Below are 21,449 nucleotides of genomic sequence, written 5' to 3' on the forward strand. Positions count from 1 at the left end.
TGATGAATATCTGGTCACTGGATTCAGATGGTTCTGGAGGAGAAGTGAGGCTGGTGACCTGCACAACCCTCCCTCACTCAAAACAAAGTCAAGTGCAAGTCATGTTATCATTTCTTTGAGGGCATGGTCTTCTTCGGCAACAAAGAATGAATACACAAAGCATAATACTAGGTTTGACCTTTCCCCTTTGTGTGGATGACTGCCATAAAAGCAAACAACTATATGTGTATGTATATGTGTATGTATGTGTATGTATATATGTATGTACGTATGTATGTATAATATATCATCTCTCTGTCTTTGTCTCTTAGTAGCCATCACACAGGTCCTTGCATGTAGTGGGAACTTCAGAAAGGGTAATTCTTTAAAAAAATTCTAATTGAACAAAACAGACTCAAAGTATCATTCTAAGTCCAAAACAATCTCTCTCTCCCTCCCTTGTGATGGCAAGCAAAATAGGATCTTTTGCTGTTTTTGTTTTAGTATAATCAAGTGCCTGTGACTGAATCTTTCCTTTATCAATCAAGAGTCTTTACTGGGAGTAAAGTACAGAAACGAGTTCCTTTAACTATAAACAGCATATGGATTTGCATTATTAATTTTTTAATGTGATTAAAGATCTTCCCCATACAATAATGGACCTGACTATTAAGAGAAATTTGATCAGGGAAGATTTGTGGGAGGGTCCATGCTTTTTGTTAATGAGGCACTGGTTCACAAGGGTTGTGATGCCCTCTGGCTCTAAAAAAGATATAAATATTCTGAGTTGAAGTTTTACTTTAGGGCTTACTTGAAATGCTTGTTTGGCCAGATGAGGACTCTTTGAAAACCCAGATGTCAGTTACCCTCTCTGGTAACTATCTGTCCAACTGTCTGACCTGTCTGTTTGAATTCAGGCAGAGGAAGCCATGTTGATTGATCTTTGATTTCTCTGTATGTTTTTTGAAGTTCAGGGTGCTCACTCCCCTAAAGAAGGTGCATGATATATGTACATGGTTAAAGGAATATACATGTGCTTGATTAAAATGATTATTAATCCCTTGAAGGTTGTTTTCCTTTTATGAATGCAGATCTAAGAACCTCTGATAGCAGGACCCCCTGTGTATGTTGGGGAGCTTACTGATAGATACATCCCTCCCTCTCCCTATCTATCTATCTATCTATCTATCTATCTATCTATCTATCTATCTATCTATCTATCTGTCTGTCTGTCTGTCTGTCTGTCTGTCTGTCTGTCTGTCTGTCTATCTATCTATATCTATCTAAACAAAAAAACTTAAATTTTAAGCAAAAATGGTACTGGTTGCTTTAAGAGGTCACAGATTTCTCTTCACTAGGAGTATTCAAGAAATGCTGTATGAACAAATATATGATCATTTGTATGACCAAATTCAGAAGACATAGAAGAGGTGATTCTTGGTTAAATGCAGGTAAACTCTGAGGTCCCTTTCAAATACAGGAATCTGTGATTCTGAGTCAGAGGCTTAGGCTAAATATTAATCAGAATAGTACTCATGACTCCATGCTCAGAGTAACACATATTTCTTTCAAAGCACTGAAAAATAAGTACAATTATCAGAATAATTTTATTGGATGAATTTTCTACTAGTGATTATATTCTGTTTTTGTCTGGCCTTGTGTTGATTCTATACAGTAAATTCATGGAATTATAATTTTTAATGCTTTACTAATGCTTTTTTTAAACCATACTATACCTTCTATTTTTGCACCAACCAAATGCCATTCTAAAATCGTTGTTTCATTCCATTTTTTAAAATTTTCAGTTTGTGTTTTCCTCTATTCTATCATCATCTTTCCCATGTTCTTTCTACTGATTGTAGCTGTTATTTCAGAGAGCCTTTTCCCATCCACTGAGAACTCACTTTCTTCATACAAAGCTTTCAAGAAAGCTGGTGGAAAGTGAACACTGCATGAATTGTTGTAATTTTCAGCTTTCTTAAAGCTAACGTACAACAGTGCTCAACTGTTAAAGTTATATGGCAAATATATCTAGCCCTCCTTCTTCTAAGGGTAAAAACTTATTTGTCTCCTAAATTGTCTCTGTTGCTCCTTACAGATATAAAACAGGTTGTAATAAAAATAACCACATATTTTAATGGAAACAATAATTTCACAAGCCTAACAATTACTTGATGAGTCTTTTTTCCCTAGACAATTGCATATTTTTTCATTAAATAAATTTTATTTTTTCCCCACAATTAAATATCAAGAAAAATTTTAAAATTCTTACAATATTTGAGTTCCAAATGTTTCTGCATTCCTTTTCTTCTCCTGAAAATGGTAGGCAGTTTGATATGGTTTATACATGTGCTATTATGTAAAACATATTTCCATACTCATCACAGAAGACACATATCAAATGGGGAAAAACACAAGAAATAATAAAATTAGGTGAAAAAATATGCTTTGATTTGCTTTCAGTTCTTTATTTGAATATGGATAGCATTTTCTTTTCTGAGTAGTATGTATTTACTTGTGTTGGATCATTGTGTTGCTAATAAAAGCTGAGTCATTCATGGCTGATTATCACACATGTTGCTGATACTATGTATAATGTTTTCCTGGTTCTACTCATTTCACTTTACATTAATTCATACAAGTTTTTCCAGGTTTCTTCTAAAGCCTGCTTGTTTATCATTTTTTTATTGCACAATAGTATTCTATAATATTTGTCTACTACGGCTTGTTCAGTCATTCCCCAATTGATGGGCATCCCACAAATTTGCAACATTTTGCCACCATGAATAGGGCTGCTATAAATGTTTTTGGACATAGAGGTCCTATTCCCTTTTTTTATGATCTCTTTGGGATACACAACTGGTAATGATATTGCTGGATAAAAGGGTATGCACAGCTTAGCTAGTTCCAAATTGCTTTGCAGAATGGTTGGTTCAGTTCACAACTCCACCAACCGGGCATTAATGTCACAATGTTCTACAACATTTATCATTTTCCTTTTTGTCTTATTAAACACAATTTCACATTAGGCCTGCTGCATAGAAGAATTAAAATGAATGGGAGAAATCACAGGAAAAAACACAACATAACATAACACAGGAGAAAATATTCTGCTTCATTTTGCAATCAATTCCATAGTTCTTTGTCTGGATGTAGAAGGCATATTTCCTCCAGCATCCATGTGTAATGCTTTAGTTCCTTGCATTTCTGTGAAGAGCTAAGTCTACCAGAAAAATTCCTCGTACACTGTGAATACTACTGCATACAAAATTCTCCTCATTCTGCTCCTTTCAGTTAGCATCACCACATATGAATCCTCCCAGGTCTCTCTGAAATCTTCCTGTTCATTATTTCCTATAGCAAAATAGTATTCCATTACAATTCATATACCACAACTTGCTCAGCCATTCCCCAATTTATGGGTATCCCCTTGAGTTCCAGTTCTTGTCCAGCACAAAGAGAGTGGCTATAAATATTTTTGTACATGTGGGACCCTTTTGCATTTATATGTTATCTTTGGGATACACTCCTAGAAGTGGTGTTGTTGGGTCAAAGGGTACATATATTTTTGTAGCCCTTTGGACATAGTTCCAAACTGCTCTGCAGAATGATTGTATCAGCTCACAGCTCCACCAACAATGAATTAATGTTCCAACTCTCCCATATCTTCTCCAACATTTATCATCTTCCTGTTTTGTCATGTTAGCTGATCTGATATGTGTGATATGGTATGTCAGATTTGTTTTGATTTGCATCTCTCTACTCAATAGTGATTTAGAGCATTTTTTCATATGACTATAAATAGCTTTAATTTCTTCCTCTGCAAACTGGCTGTTCATAACCTTTGACCATTTATCAATTGGGGAATGACTTGTTTTCTTGTAAATTTGACTCAGTTCTCTATATATTTTACATGTGAGGCCTTTATCACAGACATGAGTTGCAAAAATTCTTTCCCAGTTTTCTGTTTTTACTATTTCTAATTTGGTATTTACTTGGGGATTTTCAATTTGTCCTTTTTCAAGCTTTTGCAGCTGCATGTCCAATTCATTGATCTCCTTTTTCTCTATTTTATTCATGTAGGGATGTAAAAATATAAAACTTCCCCTAAGAACTGCTTTTGGAGTATCCCATATGTTTTGGCAGGTTGTCTCATGATTGTCATTCTCTTGAATGAAGTTATTGTTTCAAAGCTTTATTGATTAACCCCTCCATTCTTTAAGGTTAGATTATTAGGGTCCAATTAATTTTTGGTCTCTTTTTCCATAGTCTTAAATTGCATATAATATTTATAGCATTATAATCTGAGAAGGATGCATCAACTATCTCTGCCTTTTAGCACTGGATTGTGAGGGTTTTGTGCTCTAGTACATAGCCAATTTTTGTATATGTGTAATGTACCCCTGAGAAGAAGGTATATTCTTTTCTATCCCCATTCAGTTTTCTCCAGAGATCTATCATATCTCCTTATACAGAGTTCTATTTACCTCCTTACCTTCTTTCTTGTTTATTTTCACATTAGATTTGTCAAGTTCAGAAAGGGGGAATTTGAGGACCCACACCAGTATAGTTCTGCTGTATATTCCTTCATGTAACTCCTTTAACTTCTCCTCTAAGAATCTGGATGCTGTCCCATTTGGTACATATATGTTTAGTAATCATATTGCTTCATTGTCTATGGTCCTTTTAGCAGGACAGTTTCCTTATCTCTTTTGATTATATCTATTTCTGCTTTTGCTTTGTCTGAGATTAGGATTGCTACCTCTGCTTTATTTACATCAGCTGAAACATAATATATTCTGCTCCAACCTTTTGCCTTTACCTTGTGTGTATCTCCCTGTTTCAGTTGTGTGTCATGTAAACAACATATTGTTGGATTGTGGCTTTTAATCCATTCTGCTATCCACCTCTGTTTTATGGGAGAGTTCATGACATTCACATTCATAGTTATGATTACTATCTGTGTCTTTCCCTCCATCCCCTTTCCCCATTTATGCTTTCAGTTCTCCATTCTCCCTTCCCCTCCACAATAGTTTTAATTTTTGACCACTGCCTCCCTCAGTCTTCCCTCCTTTCTTTCAGCCCCCTTCCCTTTTAATTTCCTTTTCCCTTATTACTTCTTCCCTCCCTTTTAACCTCCCCTCCCTTTTCTTTCCCCCATCCCCTCCTACTGCATATAGAGCCAAATGTATTTCTATACTTAACTAAGTTTGTTGTATCCTCCTTGAATCCAATCTGATGAGAGTAACCTCTGAAACAATGCTCATCTCCCTCCTCTCTTTCCTTCTACTATAATATATTTTTGTGCCTCTTCCTGTGATGGAATTTATTTTTTTCTCCCTCCTCATTTTCACAACTCCCATTACAATCCCTTCACACCCTTAAATCACATTTGTTATCATCACCTCATTTAATCTATACCCACTCTCTCTATGTATATCACTTTTACATTTCATAATAAACATACAACGTTTAAGATTAACAAGTATCATCTACGCTTAAAAAGATGTAAAGAGTTTGCCTATAATGTCTAACAAGCTTTCCCCGCCCCCAGCCCCTTTACTTTGTATGCCTCTCTTGAGACATGTGCTTCAAGATTAAATTTTCTATTGAGTTCTGGCCTTTTCATCAGGAAGGTCTGGAATCCCTTATTTCACTGAATGTCCATTTCCTTGCCTGAAATATGATGCTCAATTTTGTTGGGTAAATAATCCTTGGTTGTAGTCCCAGCTCCTTTTCCTTATGGAATATTGTATTCCAATTCCTTCGGTCTTTTAATGTAGAAGCTGCAAAGTCCTGTGTGATCCTGACTGTTGCTCCTCAATAATTGATGTGTTTCTTTCTAGCTGCCTGCAATATTTTTTCCTTCACTTGATAATTCTGGAATTGATAATGATATTCCTTGGTGTCTTTAATTTGGGGTCCCTTTCAGGAAGTGAACGGTGGATTTTTTTGATGACTGTTTTTCCCTCTGGGTCTAGGACTTCTGGGCAATTTTCCTTGATGATTTCTTGGATGATACTGCACAGGCTTTTTTTTTTCATCATGGCTTTCAGGTTGAGCAATAATCCTTAGATTTTCTCTCCTGGATCTATTTTCCAGGTCAGTTGTTTTTCCAATTAGATATTTTTTACATTTTCTTCTATGTTTTCATTCTTTAGATTCTGATTTATTAATTCTTGATGTCTCATAGATTCATTAGCTTCTAGTTGCCTGATTCTATTTTTAATCAAATTGTTTTCTTAAGTTAACTTTTGCATCTCCTTATGTATCTGTCTAGTTCCTGTAAAATGTAAACTTCCTTTTAAGGAGTTATTTTCACCAATTAGGTTTTGTACCTCCTTTTCCTTTGTCCAATTTTTCTTTTTAAGAAGTTGTTCTCTTCAGTGAATTCTGTTTTCATATATTTTTTTAAATCATTGGCCAGCTTTTCTTCTATTTCTCTAACTTTGGTTTTAAAATTCTTCCTGAGCTCTTCCAAGAAGGCTATTTGCTCTTCAGACCAGTTCATATTCCCTTCTGAAATTTCAGATGTGAGTACAGTCTCAATGCTGACCTCTTTGGCATTTGTGGTTTGGTCCATGTCCCCATAGAAAGATTCAATGGTCTATCCTTTTCTGCTTTGCTTCTTACTCATGATAATCACCCTTTTTTTGGCTTTTAAAGTAGATCTCTGTGTCTGTGGCACAGATAGCTCTGCCCCACCTTTCTTCAGTCTAAAACTTGAGGCTTTGTGTGTTGTGGCCTCTGATTCTTTCAGCTAGAAACTAAAATGCTGCAGCTTAACTGGTGCTGAGCTAGCTGGTGTTTGAAAGCAGAGGCCAGGTGAGGTCTTTTGGTGTTTTCCCTGCAGTTACCCTGGAGTTACCTTGTTAAGTGTGGGGGAGGGGTGTTCTGGACACCAGAGACTCCTCTGCTGGGCCAGAGCATAGACAAGCTCAGCCCTCTGCGCTAGTGTCTTCCAGAGTCCACTGGGGTGCTAAGGCATGCCTGGGGTCCTGATGTTGGCAGTTGGTAGATTCACCCCCCTGGGGTTCAAGATCATCTCCCAGTTTGTTGTGGGGCTGTTTGGGACAACTCTGATCCTGCATTTGTCATGTTTGGCCACACCCGGAGAACCTTCTTTAGCGATATGTCTAGCCTCTAGCTGATAGTCTGTTTACCCCTTCTGCTGCTCCCAGTGTTCCAGGGTTTGTTTTTGTTTGTTTGTTTGTTTATTTGTTTTTCCAGGGAGAGCTCTAGGCTCATCAAGGTCAACAAGGGGAGGGAGATAACAATTACCAATCACTCTGCCATATTGGCTCCAAGAACAGGAAATCCATTTCTAACTTTTAAGGTGCTGTTTTCCTCAATGAGCTTTTGCACTTCCTTTTTCATTTGGCCAATTGTACTCTTTAAGAAGCAGATTTCTTCCATATACTTTTGTATCTCCATTTTCATTTTGGTCAATTCTTCTTTTCAAGCATTTTTCCAAGGTATTGACTCTTCTTCCATAATTCTCTTGAATCACTCTCATTTCTTTGTACCAAATTTTCTTCTCTCTTAAATGATTTTTTACCTCCTTTTTGAGCTCTTCCATGAGTACTTTCTGGGCTTGAGACCACTTTCTATTTTTAGAGGGGGTTTTGCCCACAGGTATTTTGACATTGTTATCCTCTTCAGAGTTTGTACCTTAATCTTTCCTGTCACTAGGCTGACTTTATATGGTCAGGTTCTTCTTCTTGTTGTTGTTGTTGTTTTGCTCACCTTTTTTGTCTTTTTTTTCCTTTTCTTGAAATTTGATCTCTGCTTCCAGGACTAAAGGGGTACTGTCTTAGGCTTCTTGTGCTAATGACTGCCGGCCCTAGCTACATACCTGGTGCAGAGTTGATGTTACCCTGAGGTCCATAGGGGACCCTTGTATCTGGTGCTGCACTAAGTGGTTGGTGTGGGGGTTGGCTGACACTGCTATATACTGTAGGGGTCTGGGTGCTAACCTGATGCTAAGCTGGGGTCTAGTGGTGGAGTCTAGTGTGTGCTGAGCCCTGATGGGGTGTCTATGCATTACCTGGTGGCTACACTGAAGCATGAAGGTTGTCTGTTTGTCTGAGGCTAAGTTGAAGCTTCACAGGGTCATTCTGGCTGATAGCTACCCGTTTGCCTGGAGCTGTGGAGGTTTGCCTCTGAAGGCTGCCTGTTTGCCCTGAGCTGTGTTGAAGCATGGTGAGGCCAGTGCTGGTTGGGGCTGACTGTTTCCTTAGTCACAGGGTTGGTGTCTACTTGTTAGCCTAGGGTTTTGCTGCAACACTTAGAAATCTGACTCCTGGAGGATCCCTGTTTGCCTGAAGATACATGAAGCACATTTTAGTTCCTGGAGCTAGAGTCTGGTTTTCCCTGGCTCTGGTAAGGCACACAAAGGGTTCTGGTGTTGTCATTTGCCTGTTCTACCACACTGGGGATGGGGACCTCACACTGTTTTGCTGAGGTTGGGCTTATTTCTAGCTTGCTAGGATGCTTGTCATATTGAACTGTACTTCCCTTTCACCTGAGTCTGATGGACCTTTCTTGCCAATCCTCCATGTTCTTCAGCTCAAAGATTATTTTACTCTTTCTTTTTACTGGTTCCATTGCTCCTTTATTTGCTTTGGAGCTCTATTTTATGGTTGGTTGGAAGTGAGTATAGGACAGTTACGGAAATTTCCTTTTAATACATCATCTCCACTCCCAGAAGTCTCTTGATTGGTCTTATGTTAATGTTATCATGATAACAGAAATATTGGGTTTGAAATACTGCTTCTGACACATTCACCATGTGTAACCCTGGGCAATTCACTTAAATTTTCAGTGAATTAAGCAAATCCCTTTCTGCTGGTTGCTGAGAATTTGCTAATCTGCAACAATGGAATGAGTCTCTTTGGGGCAGCTAGGTGGTGCAGTACATAGAGTATTGGGCCTGGAGTCAGAGAGACTGGAGTTCAAATCTGACCTTGGACCTTACTACCTGTGTGACTATGCAGAAGTCACTTAACCCTTATTTGCCACAGGTCCCCACCTGTAAGAAATGGAGGCACCCTGTAGAAGAAAATGGCAAACTACTCCAGTATCTTTGCCAAAAAAACTTCAGGAACACTGTGGTCCACAGGCTCAGGTGAAGTCAGACACTATTAAACAACAACAAAAGTGAGTCTCCTTATTGAGGAATTCCCCAAATTCTCACTGAGTTCCCTATGATAACAGAATAACAAGTCTGTAACACATGCACACACACACACACACACACACACACACACACACACACACACACACACACACACACACACACACACCCCTGAATCCTCCATGTGTCTGCTTTTTAACTTCTATTTTTTCTACTTTCCAAATTACTTTGCATCTCATTACCTGTTGAAAGGGTCCATACTATCCTATTTCCCTGTTTTCTTAAAATTTTATGACTTTGGTCTTCAGTTTTTTTGGCTCTTATATGAACTTCTCTGACATCCTTTCAAAATCTTGCAAACACACAACCCCTGTTATTTCTTGTTATTGTTTGTCATTGTGGTATGCAGGATGACTGAATAGTGTCAATTTAGACCTGAAAAAGCTCAGATGTCATCAGATCCTTCAAATTTTACAAATGGGAAACTGAGGTATAGGGAAAAGAAGTGATTTGATAAGTCTCACAGAGAGTAAGTTGCAGAGCTGAGATGAATCAACATCTTCATCATTTAATGGCAGATGAGTAGCAGGATACAATTTCAGGATTTAAAGCCAAATCCTCTGATTTCAAAACCAGTGCTGTTTTTACTCACCCCATTATCCTCTACCTCTCATCTGGCCTCCCTTTTAATTTTACACTGGACACTTTCTAACTATTTCTTCTGAAATATTGATTTACCTAAGCAAAGTAAACTGAAAGTCTAGTTTTAAACTCAATAAGACCAAATGAAATACAAATAAATGTAAAATCTTATACTTATATTCCAAAAATCAACTTAAAAGTATAAAAAATGGTGTAGAAGAGAGCCTAGCTAGTCAATAGCACCCTTGGAAAAGATCTTGGGGTTTATTGGACTCTAAGGCTCAATAAGAGTTTCCAGGTTTTTCAGTATGATTTAAAATTGACATTTTTTTTTTCCTTTGGAGAGGGTTTACAGGCTATATAATTGTTGTTGTTGCTTAAGGTAGAGAGATGAAAAGATTCAAGGAGGTTCTGGACTTTTGCTTTCATTGATGTAGGGAATTCCTGGTTTAGAAACTCTTCTAGAAAGGCAGTAACTCTTTCTAATTATATTCTTTGAGAGTTCTCTGAGACACCAAGTAGTTAAGTGACTTGCTATTATGTGTCAGAGGATAAGTGATATACTTAGTGTGTATCAGAAGTATACTCAACTACACAGACTATAACTGCAAAGAAATGGAACCCAGATGTTCTTGTTTTCAAGATTAGAACTTAATTTACTGTGCCTTGTTGCTTTCCAAATCTCTTATGGATCTACCTAAAACCTTTTTCCCCCCAAACATTTGGAGTGGTCACATTAGTATAAAACAGTCTTACATATTTCAACAATATTTCTCGCTCTATTTCTTTGCATGATAGTAAAGTGTAAAACAAAACAAAAACCATAATTGTTCAGTCAATGAGGTTGCCCCCTTTCTATAAATAAATATCCTTCCTGCCTCCTTTCTCTAAACATGTTCCATAATTACTTCTTTGAAGCTGATAAGTTAAGCATTTGCTATCCCTGCCTTATATGACTGACCGTTTTATATAATACTATGTCTTCACAGCTTTTCTTTTTATATTCCTATGAAAATCTTATGAAAAGCATTTATTTATGGCAGTGGCCTTCAATTTCTAATGTTATCTTCTCCTTCTTGTAGATTTCATTACCCACATTCATGTTGCACTCTGAAGACTTATTTTCCTCTAAAACCATTGAAAGGCAAAGGTTTATTTGACCAGATGTCATATTTTTTAAAAATCAGCACTAAGGACAGCAGACCCTGGAGCACCTCCCATCTCTGACAAGTTGATAATGTTGGCTCTTCTTACCGCATTTTCTAGTACTTTTTTTCCCCAACCTTTGACTGTTACCCCATCATTAGACTACATTATTTTCCCTCTATCTACCATTTCCTGCTCCTGAAACTATCTTTATCTAGAAATAATTCATACCTATGCAAGAGAACTGTTTTAGTTACTCACAGATTCTCTGTTCATGCCTTCTTAATCAGTTCATTTTTATATATGAATTTTACCACAAACCTCACTTTTCTTTTTGCAAACTTTGACATAGCTCTAGCTTGTGAGTGTCTTTACCTATGCTTGCCCTACATTTTCTCCCAATCACCTTGATCTTAGCTGTGTAAGCCACTTATTTGGTAATTAACATTTTGAAGGTTTTTCCCCTCCATTTTTAAAAAATCCATCCACTCCATTAATCACTTCCAAAGCTACGTAGCTTGCATATTAAAGCTTTGAAATATTATTACTTAGTTGTGAACTTTCTTCATATCATTTTTTAACAAGTACCTATCATCTAAAAATGAGGTCAGTTCCTCTCAATTGACTCATCTGTTATATTTTTTCTTCATTTAATAGGATTTGCTTATTTTTTCAACATACAGCCCCTTTATAGACATTGCTCAGTTGTTTTTCTATTTTCTCTTCCTTCCCTCCCTCTTTCTTCCTGTTCAAATAGGAATTTGTTCACTCTTTGCAAAATTTCCCAGATATTGAAAAAAATATTGTCATCATTACATAGTCTGAAAAACTGTATCACTTCATTACTTCTTTTTAGGATCATAGTATTATAGAGTTAAACCCAGAAGGGAAATCAGAAAACATGTACAGCGACGTCTTTATTTTAGAAATGACCTGGGAGAATAAGTGAATTAATTAACTGTCACCTATGTAAATAAATTTTATGCACAGGATTTGAACCCAGATCCAATGCTTAAAAAGTCAGTGCTCTTTAAAGGTTCACTGATTAATTTTGCTCTTATATAACATGAATCTCTGTGTATGCTTCTCTATCACCTTTCCTAATGCTCAAATTAGTCTGCTTTTGTAACAAAGGAAAAACAGTTTAAAGTCCAAAAAGCTGACACATTATTAACCATGTATAATAATATATGAAACATTTCATAAAACCCATAGTTTTTCCACATCTCCAGAATAACGATGAAAAAGAGTTTCTTCATTTCCTCTTCTGATTTAAGATTTGGTCATTGTAATTGTACAATGTCCCATTTTATTTTGTCTTTACATTGTATTCATTGTGTTCCAGGTTTTTCCTATTCTAGTATTATTAAATGAAAGTATACACACACACACACACACACACACAGACATGCACATTTATGTTTATACAAAACATATATATATATACACATATGATTTCCTCATGTTTTTTATTGCACAATTTTTCATTGTATTCATATATCACTATTTATGCAGCCATCCCCTAATTGGCATCTATTTTCTTCATAGTTGTATATTACACATATACATATTGTATACCATACATAAACATATATCTGTATATACATACACATATACATATGTGTATGTGTGTATATATGTACACACACATATCTGTAATGAAATACAGGCATGGGTATTTCATTTTGTCTTTAACTACCTTGGGGAACCAGCAATAGGATCTCCTAATCAGAGTATATGAAAAGCTTAATCCACCCTCCCTACTTTTTCCTTTTTTTAAGGTGTTTTAGGGACAGCAAAATTTCATTTTTTTTTCCTGAGAGGACTGAACCAATAGTAGTATCATCAATAGTGATTTAGTATATATGTCTTTTTCCAATTTTTCCAACAATGACTTGTTTCATCTTTTGCCATCTGACAATTTTCTGTATGTGAGGTAAAACCTCAGAGTTACTTCAACTTGTATCTTTCTTATATTTGTGATCTGGTATAATCTTACATGTGGTTAATAGTTTGTAATACTTAACTGTTGACACATATACTTTGACCATATACCTACTGGGGAGTACCTCTTGGTTTTACATAAGTAAGGATTATACGTTTGACTTCAGGAGGGAAAAGACTAGGTTAAAAAGGAATAGAAGAAGAGAGAAGAACTAGAGTTGAAGGAGTGCAAAAAAATGCATGGGTGATGTAGAGGGATTGAGGTGAGTAAGTCAGGGACTGAATTTGAAAAAGAAAAAAATGGTGAAATTTGGGACAATGTGAGGAAATTTCAAATGAAAACAATAGCCAAAACTATATTGCCCCAGATTTTAATTCCAGGTTGAAAGAGGACCACGAATGTGTGTGTGTGTGTGTGTGTGTGTGTGTGTATGTGTGCTGTAACAATAAATGCGGAGAAGCTCATTAAAACTCTGCGCTCTTTATTCAGCCTCCTACACTTACAAGCAAGTCTCAGGTTCAGAACAAGGCTACATGTGTCTCTCAGAGTTTGAGGGGTATCCCTAAGGAATCTGGGAAAATTATCTAATGCTATTATATCTAATTCCTGCTAAATAATTATAAATTGGGAATAATTTTAGTAACAGTATTTTAAGTAGCTTTTAGAAGTGGACGTTTACTATGGCAGTAAGAAGTGTTGATACAAAACGTCACCTCAAAAGTCTATGTCACTCTTTCATTAGCACATATTATTATCCAGGGTAAATCAAGCACAGACTTAGAAAGCATACATAGCAAAGGACTATATTCCAAGTCCTGGTTGTTAGATGTACTTTTTTCCATTGTCTGGATGCTCAAGTTCACATTATACCATAAATTTGTGTACCATTGGTCTTTGGTTTCCATTACAGATTCTGCTACCAGTTGCTCTGAGGATGGTGTTAGGACATTGATGGGAAAATGGAAGACCTGCATCTTTTGGACCCTTTCAAGTTCCCAAGAGCCTCTTCTGGTCAAAACAGGAGGGAAAGATCAATTTCGCTGAATTGTTCTCTTCACTTTTTTCTTGGGAAAAAACAAAACAAAACAAAACAACTTTGTTATAAAGGATAGTTTTTATATCCCTACTTAAATATTTTTATTTGTTTTAGTAATACCTTTCAAAAAGGGAAAGCTGTAATAGTAGGCTAATACCAATCTGCAGAGGGCTTTGAATAGCAGTCAAAGGCATTCCCTAGAAGGTAAGATGGAGTCACTGCAGAGTTTTCAGTACAGGAACAACATGGAATGGCACATATAATAAAAAGGACACTAGTTTTGGCACTGGAGGAAGTAGAAATAAGAGAGGGAAGAACTTTTAAAAGGTATTACATTAATTCAGGTGGGTGGTGTTACACTCCTGGAAATGGAAAGGAGAGGGGCCTATAATTGGCTGAAAAGGTGGAACTGAGAAGGCTTTTTAACTAATTGAATATGAGAGGTGGAGAGAGATTGTCCTAAATTTTCAAATATGGATGATGGAATGGTGCTATAGAGCTGGAAATGAAGAAGACAGAAGGAAGAGCAGGTTGGGAATGATAGTAAGTGGAGAACTGCATACTGACTTTGAGGTATCAGTGGGATGTGCAGGTTAAGAACTCTACAAACATTGGAGTTATCTGACTACTTTCCCCTTCCCTATTCTTTTCAATGAGATCAGGTTCCCACAATTCTCCCTTAACTTCCCTAGTTTAAAACTTTATTATCTTGTACTTACACTATTGCTATATTTTCCTAATATATTTTAGCCTCCACTGTTTTTCCTTTCCAGCTAATCTTGAATACTGCCACTGGGCTAATATTCCTAAATTCTTGTTTTCCTTATGTCACTCATATTCTCGCAAACTTTCAAAGCCTTTACTGCATAAGTTCCAGTCTTCATCTAATATCCAAGGACCTCGATTCTATGGCTTCAAGGTAGCTTGCTAGATTTTTCTCTCACTGTTCACCATTCCAAACCCAGTTCTCTAGAACTCTTGTCAAGTTTCAATTCTCTGAATCTAGCTTGAACTTTTCTGCCTTTCAGTTTTTGCTTGTGTTTTCATATCTACTAGAAATATCCTCCTCCCTGTACTGTGTCTACTCTACAACTATCAATTTGTCAAAATTCAGATTATATTTCACCTCCAACATAAAATAATTTCTTACTACTCAAGCCTAGAGGCCTAGGCTTCTCCCTCTTTTAAATTTTTATAGCAATTGTCCTAGAGCTCATTTGTCATTTCAATATGTCCTACTTTGGGATATCTTTAATTATCTCAGGAATCATCATATAATTTTCATATTTCTATTTAGCATTTCATAAGTGTGCTTCTTATTCTAATGTGACAATGAACTTCAATATTTTGATATATTAATTATTTAACAGAAATAAAATTAATCATTTAGAAAGCATCAAAATTTGGTAATATTAATCAACTTCTTCAAAACTCCACAAAATACTGAGCAAAAGGAACTGGTCTATTTGTATTTTTTTTTTTATTTTTCATTTTTAACACAGTTCATATCACAAAAACAATTCCAACTTTTGGTCAGGTGATAGTTCTTTTTAAAGCATTTACAATATACACCACAAAAGAATTTTTTTTAAATATTAACCAACTGAGACACAAATAATATTTATGTTGCTAACTTCACAAGCCCTTGACCTAATTGTCTCCATAGTATTACTAAGAATGAAAGGTCCCTAACTGATTGTTATAGATCTAAAGTTCTAAGTCTAATAGCTTAATTTTAGATGTAACCTCAGATGTTCCCCTACCAACAGTCTATAATTTAATAAATCTGATATTAACCTTACAAAACTTTTGACTATGGGAAATTGTCGGTAAGAGTAGGGACATTGCAGGGAACCATTATTTCCCCAACTTCATGTCAATTCCAGGTAGGAGTAGACTGTCAACTTGAATTCAGTCAGGCTTAAAGTCTGCCAGGTGTCAGTAGGGAAATTTGAGTGAGGAGAATTCTACCTCAGCCCAGGCTGAAAAGCCTGGAACTCTGGAATTTGGCCATAATATTCCTAAGAGTATCTCTGTTTGGGTCTCTTTCAGGAGGTGATCTGTGAATTCCTTCAATACTTATTTTGCCCCTTGGTTCTAGAATATCAGGGCAGTTTTCCTTGATAATTTCATGGAAGATAATGTCTAGGCTCTTTTTTTGATCATGGATTTCAGGTAGTCCTATAATTTTTAAATTGTTTCTCCTGGATCTATTTTCTAGGTCAGTTGTTTCTCTAATGAGATGTTTCACAGTATCTTCTATTTTTTCAAACTTCTGGTTTTGTTTTTTAACTACTTGGTTTATCTCATAGGCATTCATTTCCCTGAACTCAATTCTCTCTTTCAACAAACTGTGTTGTTCAGTGAGCTTTTGAACCTTCTCCTCCATTTGGTTAATTCAGCTTTTTAAAGCCTCCTTCTCCTCACTGGCTTTTTGGATATCTTTTTCCAATTGAGTTAGCCTCTTTTTAAAGTTGTTATTTTCCTCAGCACTTTTTTGGTTCTTCTTTAGTAAGCTGCTAACTCGTTTTTCAAGTTCTTCTATTGCCTGAGCCTAGTTTAAATGCCCTTTGGAGGCCCTGGAGGCAGAGGCCTTGACTTCCTCTGACAGTATAACTTGTTCTTCCTCATCTGAAAGGATGGGAGGAGACACCTGTTCACCAAGAAAGCAACCTTCTATGGTCTTATGTTTTTCCCCTTTTTTGACTATTCTCCCAGCCAGTTACTTGACTTCTGAGTTTCTTCTTCACAACCGCCTTGCTTCCAGTTCCACCAAGCCAGTACTGGGAGCTGAGATTCAGATGAGCTGCTCCAATTCTCCAGGGGTTTTAGGTGGGGGCAGGGCTACTATTCAGTGTGAGATTAAGATCAGCTGCTCAGGTGGAGTCAGGGCTGCCACACAGGGCTTTACAATGAGGCCTTCAACAATGGATGCAGGTTGCTGCCTGACTTGGGAGCTGGATATTCTGTCCCTGAAGCATGTTTGGTCCTGCTCCTCCTGGTGCAGCACTGCCAAGGCTAGGCTGACCTCTGCTCTATGTCTGGTATGACAGACCTTTCCCGGCAGTCTTTCAGGTCACTCTGGGCTAGAAATCTCCACTCTGTTGTTCTGTGGCTTCTGCTGCTCTAGAATTTGTTGAGAGTCCTTCTTTACAGATATTTTATGGGCTGTGCGGAAAAAGCTAGATGTGCATCTTTCTACTCTGCCATCTTGGCTCCACCCCAGGCTATGTGTTTAATCAAATCTATATAAATGTAAGACAAAGGAGGCATTAATAGATAGCAAGTGTTCTCAAAAGGACCTCATGGTTTTAGAGGATTCAAAGTTCAATGTGAGTCAGCAATATGATGGAACAAAGAAACTAATGAAATCTTGGGTTGCAGTAGAAGGGGCACAGCTTCCAGGAACAGGCAATTTATAATCCTACTGTACTATATACCTGCCATCCTCATTTGAAGCATTATATTCAGTTCTAGGCACTGCAGTTTATGATGAACATTGAAAACTAAGAATTTATCCTCAAGCAGAGGGAATATTTTCTCTTTTACTCTTTCTGCATATCACCTAATTTAACTTTGGTCAAAAAATTGATCTTTGTCCTCTGAAAGGATAAAATTTTCCTTTTTGAGCCAACTGGATTTTTGGCAATAATAGCTCATCAATAGTTCCAACTGCATTTCTCCTCACACATTTGGAGTTCAAACATGTCTCATTTGCAAGTTTGACCTCTTGAATTGGAAAAAAATTGGAGTCTCTAGTATATTTAGTAGTATATCAGAATCAATGTCAAATTCAGCATTTTTTTAAAATGCCTTCAGCCTCTTAGTGGGCAAAGTGTTATTAAAAGTAGCTGACATATAGTTTTTTTCAGGTTTGTAATCCATTTTACATATATTATCTTTTGATCCTCACTCCAAACTTGTGATATGGGTGCTGTAGGTATAGCATTCCCAGTGTTGCTTACCAATGACATCATGGGTGATGTATTGACTTGCACATGGATTTGATTTAAGTAAGGCAGAGTTACACAAAGTTGCCAGCCTCTCTCTTCCAGAATCATTGAAGTTCAGTGGTAAGACAAAAGTCAGGTCAGTGGGCAGTGGTTCTAGATACAGGACACGACCTTGGCATCTTCAAAGTGTAACTAAGCTCTAAACTTTCCACAGCACCTGCTTCAGCCACCTTCATGGCCACTGAAATAAATTGTACTCATCTGCCCTTTACTCCAGGAATAGTCTTCACCTTCTTGGGGTAGACATCACCCTAAGTTACCAACAGGGTTGAGGCCTTTTGGTTACCCTCAATCTGATTTAGTCCATCTGCCAAGACATTTTACTGTGGTGTGGCCACTGCACAAGCTATAGCTTTTTGGACTCATAGGTGAGAGAGTCAGGTGAATCAGGTGGACACCAAAGGTGGATGAGCAGCCCTGAAAAGGGCTTACAGCAAGCCATACCAGAGGTGCTAGTACTGAGCACCCTATACACCCCAAAATATGCTTATTCCTATGAAACACATAAGGAAACTGAGTTTCATCGATATTGTCATGATCACAAAGACAGTTAAATGACAAAGATGGGATTCAAACTCAGTTATTTCTGACTATGTTTCTTATCTCTTTCTATTGTACCACACAAAAATATCTAATGGTGGACTACTGCCTTAAAACCCATATTTAATTCCAATATTAGTCAGGTCTAGTCTTACCCTATAAATTACTGATCAAGGTAAAAAAACAGTATGGCATGGCATCCATAAACTACAGAGAAAATATAAAGATGATCTTCTTAATCTCTTCATGTATATCCTCCCACCCCAGGAACTCTTAGAATGCAAAGAAATCTTGCATAGAAATTCAGTGAGTTTTAAATATTCGTCTTGAGGAAAATAATGCTTAAAAAATGTACTAGTTAATGAAATTGTAGTGTTAAAGATGTAAGAATAAATTCTATCTTCCAGAGCCCTTTTTATTGAGCATGCATAATCTAAAATAAAAAAAAAAACCAACAATTTCATCATGCTAACTTACAGGTAAATGTAATCATAATTTTTAGTTACAAAACATATCACTTGGAAATTCAGTAGCTATTCCAAATACCCATGGACACTAGAGTCAAAAAGAATAACTTTAGAGAAACTTGAAATAAAGCAGTCTGTCCTTTAGTACACAGACAACCTTAACAAAATAAAGGTATGTAAATGGGAAAGAGTATATTTATCCTGAAAAAAAATAAAGTTTTAAAATACAATCAAGATGAAACATTATGAAATGAGCTCTTCTGCAACAATATTTTAGGGTAATAGCAGAGGTGCCACTTAAGCACTTTGTGAATCATAAATTCTCTTGACTGTGTTTGCAAGATTACCTTGTGAATCATCAGGATCCACAACTCTAAAGGCTTTTGATTTACATTTGCCTCACATGGAAAGGCAAGAAAGGACACTACAGATGAGAAAACAACTTGATCGAGTAGCTGCAATTTTTTTAAAGGCTACTTCTTCCAGAATAGCTGTAGCTGACACTCTATACTGATTTGCAACCTATCATTCTCTGCAGATATACAGACACTTTTCTTGATCACTTTGGGGAAAGTATCTTTACTGAGGTTTGTTCATGAATTTTACAACCAAAGTTGGGTTGGGGGTGGGGGATAAAACTGAGACGAGAGAGGGAACTTTACCCAGAATTTTTATCAGTTTTTCTTCCCCTTAGCTTAGCCCACCCTTTTCCTCTAAGTTCCCTGATACCCAAATTAAAGGTATTCTCTTCATGGCTATCTATCCCTTTCAATATGCCATAGTTGCTTCAGATATTCCCCAACAGAAAGGTACCACTTTGTTTCCAGTTCTTTGTTAGTCAAAAGAATATACCTATGAGCAGTTTGGTCAGTATATCCCTTTTTTACCTCCTTGTGATATAAATCCCATTACTAGAGTGACTACGTCAAAAATCTGTGTGCAGTTTGTTGACTTCTCTTACATAAATTAAACAGATATCCAGAATGGCTGTGCCAATACACAGCCCCACCAAAAATATCTGAGGGTGCCTATCTTTCTACAGCCCTCCTAACCATCACAAGGTTCTTTTGCTTCCTCATCTCTGCCAGTTTTCAGGGAATGTGGCCAAACCTCAGAGTTGTTTTAATTTTTGCTATAGCATCCATATGTGGAGCACATTTTCAAAGGGCTACTGATAATTCACATTTGTGCTTTGAAAAACTTATTTTTTTTTTTACAGGTTGACTGTCCTCTTTATGGAAGTATTCATGACATAAAGAGTCTGCAGAGTCAATAAGATATTTTTCTCATTTATTTTACACTTACAAACCAAGTTTAAGTATGCATGGATATATATATGCATGGATAAGTTTGTGTGTGTGTGTGTATATGTACATGGTTAATTATGTATATAAATATATGATTATGTATATATAAATATTATTTATATGCATGTGAATCCATATGTATAAATGTGTAGGTATAAGTATGTGTATGTATATATTGTGGAATATGTGGACAAAATATGTACATATGTGTGTATGTATGTGCATGTATTCATGTTTATGAGTATTACTGTGGATTGTATTGTGTGTATATATGCATAGAGATGTAAATATATGCATAAGTATAGAAGGTATGTATGTATATACATAAGTTATTATGAATGCACATGTACATGCATGTCTGTATATGATATGGATTATATGGATATGTATATATGTATACATATGTATGTTTTTATTGTGCATTTCACTGCATTTTTTTCAATGTGCATTGAGTATGCATACACACACACACACACACACACACACACACACACACACACACACATATATATATATATATATATATATATATACATATAGTATGTATTGGAGGCAGCTAGATGACTCAGTGGACAGAGTTCTGGGCCTAGAATCAAGAAGACTTGAGTTTAAATTTGGCCTCTGAGATTCAGTTGATCTCTATTTGCTTTAATCCACTTGAAAAGAAAATGACAAACCACATCAGTATGTCTGACAAGAAAACCCTATGGACAGTATTGGTGTGCTATGATCCATGAAGTCACAAAGAGTTGGGTATGACTCAATGAATGAGCAACAATTAAGTGTATATGTAATTAGAGAATGTCTCCACATATACATGCAACTGCACATATGTGCATATACACATGTAATTATATACATATGCATACCTACTTTTTTTTCCTCTGAACTCATTGAGCATGAACATATGTACTGACTTAATTTGGAGTTTTAATAATGTGCTTCATAGGATTTTTTTCTAAATGTTCATCCTCTATAATCAAGAGTAATGAATAAAATGCAATTATCTTTATGGACTTCTTTTTTCAAATGCTTACTGTGGTATGAGACAACCAAGTGCTCCATGAAATAGTGTTTCTTGTATCCTTTGAATGTTAAATAAGAGAATTCATGAGTCATTCTTCCATTTGGGGAAATTTCCATTTGTTTTCTGGTCATATTTATACTGAGAATATCAAAGTTGATGAGTAAATGCCTCAAGTAGTATGCCTACTCACTAGTTTCTAGAAAAGGAACTC

The sequence above is a fragment of the Notamacropus eugenii genome, chromosome 1, assembly GCF_028372415.1.
Source record: "Notamacropus eugenii isolate mMacEug1 chromosome 1, mMacEug1.pri_v2, whole genome shotgun sequence".
Classification (NCBI taxonomy): Eukaryota; Metazoa; Chordata; class Mammalia; order Diprotodontia; family Macropodidae; genus Notamacropus; species Notamacropus eugenii.